Source organism: Coregonus clupeaformis, chromosome 32, assembly GCF_020615455.1.
Source record: "Coregonus clupeaformis isolate EN_2021a chromosome 32, ASM2061545v1, whole genome shotgun sequence".
NCBI lineage: Eukaryota > Metazoa > Chordata > Actinopteri > Salmoniformes > Salmonidae > Coregonus > Coregonus clupeaformis.
In genome coordinates this window covers 811,164-816,685 of record NC_059223.1, presented here as the reverse complement: position 1 = coordinate 816,685, position 5,522 = coordinate 811,164, and positions in this window count along the sequence as shown.

Sequence of the window (5,522 nt, the reverse complement as noted above, 5' to 3'; positions counted from 1 at the left end):
CATTGTTTTTGTCAAAATTGCTCAAGCTCAGTACATTTGGTTGGCGATCATTGATGGACAGCAATATTCAAACCTTTACAAGCAGATTTAAGTCAGGACTGAGAATGTATTTTCAAGTATTGTGGCAGCATCATGTTATGGGTATGCTTGTCACTGGCAGGGACTGGGGAGTTTGTCAGGAGCAAAATAAATATGAACGGCGCAAAGCCCAGGCAGAAAGTTAGAGGGAAACCCACCTCAGTCTAACCCTGGGATATAGTTGTATTTTTCAGTGTTCCTGAGAGGTCTAGTCTCAGTCCTGACTTAAATCTGCTTGAAAATCAGAGACAAGGTTTGAATATCACTGTCCATTAATGATTCCCAAGCTTGAGCGATTTTGACATAAAAAATGTGCAGAGTTGTGCAGATTTGGTATAATCTTATTCAAAATGATTTACGGCTGTAATTGCTGCCAAAGGTGCTTTTTACCAAGTATTAACTCTGGGGTGTGAATATACGCAATCAAGACATTTTCGTTTTGTATTAATTTAGAAAATGTTCTATACTGTTTCTTTCACTTTGTAAATGTGGAGCAGGTTGTGTAGATCAGTAGGAAAACATGTACATTTACATTTAGATGACATTTTAAGGCAGCAAAATGTGACAACCATGTATGTAGACTTATAAAAGGTATTGTATAGGCTGTCATTAGTCCTCTAGCTGTCCCAGCACTAGGTACTGTATAGGCTGTCATTAGTCCTGTAGCTGTCCCAGCACTAGGTACTGTATAGGCTGTCATTAGTCCTGTAGCTGTCCCAGCACTAGGTACTGTATAGGCTGTCATTAGTCATCTAGCTGTCCCAGCACTAGGTACTGTATAGGCTGTCATTAGTCATCTAGCTGTCCCAGCACTAGGTACTGTATAGGCTGTCATTAGTCCTGTAGCTGTCCCAGCACTAGGTACTGTATAGGCTGTCATTAGTCCTGTAGCTGTCCCAGCACTAGGTACTGTATAGGCTGTCATTAGCCCTGTAGCTGTCCCAGCACTAGGTACTGTATAGGCTGTCATTAGTCCTGTAGCTGTCCCAGCACTAGGTACTGTATAGGCTGTCATTAGTCCTCTAGCTGTCCCAGCACTAGGTACTGTATAGGCTGTCATTAGTCCTGTAGCTGTCCCAGCACTAGGTACTGTATAGGCTGTCATTAGTCCTCTAGCTGTCCCAGCACTAGGTACTGTATAGGCTGTCATTAGTCCTGTAGCTGTCCCAGCACTAGGTACTGTATAGGCTGTCATTAGTCCTGTAGCTGTCCCAGCACTAGGTACCGTATAGGCTGTCATTAGTCCTGTAGCTGTCCCAGCACTAGGTACTGTATAGGCTGTCATTAGTCCTGTAGCTGTCCCAGCACTAGGTACTGTATAGGCTGTCATTAGTCCTCTAGCTGTCCCAGCACTAGGTACTGTATAGGCTGTCATTAGTCCTGTAGCTGTCCCAGCACTAGGTACTGTATAGGCTGTCATTAGTCCTGTAGCTGTCCCAGCACTAGGTACTGTATAGGCTGTCATTAGTCCTGTAGCTGTCCCAGTACTAGGTACTGTATAGGCTGTCATTAGTCCTCTAGCTGTCCCAGCACTAGGTACTGTATAGGCTGTCATTAGTCCTCTAGCTGTCCCAGCACTAGGTACTGTATAGGCTGTCATTAGTCCTGTAGCTGTCCCAGCACTAGGTACTGTATAGGCTGTCATTAGTCCTCTAGCTGTCCCAGCACTAGGTACTGTATAGGCTGTCATTAGTCCTCTAGCTGTCCCAGCACTAGGTACTGTATAGGCTGTCATTAGTCCTGTAGCTGTCCCAGCACTAGGTACTGTATAGGCTGTCATTAGTCCTCTAGCTGTGTCTAATTTAGGCCAGGCCAGACTGGGACTGTCTATGATTAACATTAACACAGCTAACAGCTCAATATGATTAACATTAACACAGTTAGCAGCTCAATATGATTAACATTAACACAGCTAGCAGCTCAATATGATTAACATTAACACAGTTAGCAGCTCAATATGATTAACATTAACACAGTTAGCAGTTCAATATGATTAACATTAACACAGTTAGCAGTTCAATATGATTAACATTAACAGTTAGCAGCTCAATATGATTAACATTAACAGTTAGCAGCTCAATATGATTAACATTAACACAGTTAGCAGCTCAATATGATTAACATTAACACAGCTAGCAGCTCAATATGATTAACATTAACACAGTTAGCAGTTCAATATGATTAACATTAACACAGTTAGCAGTTCAATATGATTAACATTAACAGTTAGCAGCTCAATATGATTAACATTAACAGTTAGCAGCTCAATATGATTAACATTACACAGCTACCAGCTCAATATGATTAACATTAACACAGTTAGCAGCTCAATATGATTAACATTAACACAGCTAGCAGCTCAATATGATTAACATTAACACAGTTAGCAGCTCAATATGATTAACATTAACACAGTTAGCAGCTCAATATGATTAACATTAACACAGTTAGCAGCTCAATATGATTAACATTACACAGCTAGCAGCTCAATATGATTAACATTAACACAGTTAGCAGCTCAATATGATTAACATTAACACAGTTAGCAGCTCAATATGATTAACATTAACACAGTTAGCAGTTCAATATGATTAACATTAACACAGTTAGCAGTTCAATATGATTAACATTAACAGTTTGTCAGCTCAATATGATTAACATTAACACAGTTAGCAGCTCAATATGATTAACATTACACAGCTAGCAGCTCAATATGATTAACATTAACACAGTTAGCAGCTCAATATGATTAACATTAACACAGTTAGCAGCTCAATATGATTAACATTAACACAGTTAGCAGCTCAATATGATTAACATTAACACAGTTAGCAGCTCAATATGATTAACATTAACACAGTTAGCAGTTCAATATGATTAACATTAACACAGTTAGCAGTTCAATATGATTAACATTAACAGTTAGCAGCTCAATATGATTAACATTAACACAGTTAGCAGCTCAATATGATTAACATTAACACAGTTAGCAGCTCAATATGATTAACATTAACACAGTTAGCAGCTCAATATGATTAACATTAACACAGTTAGCAGCTCAATATGATTAACATTAACACAGCTACCAGCTCAATATGATTAACATTAACACAGTTAGCAGCTCAATATGATTAACATTAACACAGTTAGCAGCTCAATATGATTAACATTAACACAGTTAGCAGTTCAATATGATTAACATTAACACAGTTAGCAGTTCAATATGATTAACATTAACAGTTAGCAGCTCAATATGATTAACATTAACACAGTTAGCAGCTCAATATGATTAACATTACACAGCTAGCAGCTCAATATGATTAACATTAACACAGTTAGCAGCTCAATATGATTAACATTAACACAGTTAGCAGCTCAATATGATTAACATTAACACAGTTAGCAGCTCAATATGATTAACATTAACACAGCTACCAGCTCAATATGATTAACATTAACACAGTTAGCAGCTCAATATGATTAACATTAACACAGTTAGCAGCTCAATATGATTAACATTAACACAGTTAGCAGTTCAATATGATTAACATTAACACAGTTAGCAGCTCAATATGATTAACATTAACAGTTAGCAGCTCAATATGATTAACATTAATACAGCTAGCAGCTCAATATGATTAACATTAACACAGCTAGCAGCTCAATATGATTAACATTAACACAGTTAGCAGCTCAATATGATTAACATTAACACAGTTAGCAGTTCAATATGATTAACATTAACACAGCTAGCAGCTCAATATGATTAACATTAACACAGTTAGCAGCTCAATATGATTAACATTAACACAGTTAGCAGCTCAATATGATTAACATTAACACAGCTACCAGCTCAATATGATTAACATTAACACAGCTACCAGCTCAATATGATTAACATTAAAACAGTTAGCAGTTCAATATGATTAACATTAACACAGCTAGCAGCTCAATATGATTAACATTAACACAGCTACCAGCTCAATATGATTAACATTAACACAGTTAGCAGCTCAATATGCCAACAGATGGTTGGAGATACTGTACCTCACACTGGGGTCCCTCTGCCGTTGTTTGAGGGGGGGAAGAGTGGGAGAGGGAGGGAGGGGAGCGGTGCTATGATTATGCTAATTTCTACATCTGATACTGATAATTATTCTGTAGGGAGGACAGCTGTTGTGGTCTGTCGCCATGGCTGTTCATCCTGAGAGAGAGAGACGGACTGGGTGGGTGTCTGTCTGCAGAGAGAGAGACTGGCTGACTGGCTGGCTGACTGACTGACTGACTGACAGGCTGGCTGGCTGACTGACTTGGCACTGAGCATTAAACATCGATAGCGGGCTGCTGATATTTTAGAGTCCTGACAGTATTGGCTCTGGAGAGACAACAGACGACAAGCTCGGTTCTGGGTGAGAAAGAATCAACTTAGTGACTGATTCAGTATTATTCTGTTTGAGAGTTCAGGGGTTCAACCGGGTTAATCACATACTGTATACTGAGTTCAAAGAAACTTGGAACAGTTATCTTCAGCAGAGTTTGAATTGAAGGCAGATAGACGGCTCTATTGGTTAATGTGTATGGAGTGTAGTTAGCTTGTTAGTTAACAGGATTTATTTAGACTGTTCTGTTCAAGCCGCTACAGCAGCTCAAAGCTTACATTATGTCTTGTCTAAGATCTGACTGAGACAAGGAAGTGACTGACAATGTCGTGATCTCACACACACACACACACACACACACACACACACACACACACACACACACACACACACACACACACACACACACACACACACAAATGTGCGTGTCTCTGTGTGTATGGCTGTGGTGAGAGACAATTCATTGTCAAGGCAGTGAAGTCACAGGTCACTGAGAGAGCTCTACAAACACACACACTGGCTGAAACACAGTGTGTGTCCAGTCTCTCCTAACACTGCTCTAAGACACACACACACACCTGGTGGTGCGTGGTCAGCTGTTCGTTCACCCGCACCCGCCCACAATAGTTAATAACCCGTCCGCAACCGCCCGATTCTATGTGGTAAAGTGAAAATCTGAGGCTCGCACGCGAACCCGCAAATAGCACCGTAGGCTACAGTCAGAGACGGCGGAAAGATTTTTTTTGACAGGGTGCAGGATTTCTTGGGGACCTAATTTAGATATGTTTCTGCTTATAGTTTCCAACATTTTGGTAGGCTATTTGTTAGTCAACTCGGCTATAATTAGATACATGCAGCTTCTCTTCTGTCATTACATGTAAACCTAGAATACTAAATAAACCCTTGCTCAACAGAATAATGTCATAAATGATAGAATGAAAGCTTCAGTCTCGTTGACGTCGGTAAAGTTCTCTCTGTCATCTCTGCTTCTTTTCACGGAGAAAAGTTGTTTTCGGGACCTTTGACAAAATGCAATAAAAAAAATATATATATATATATTGAAAA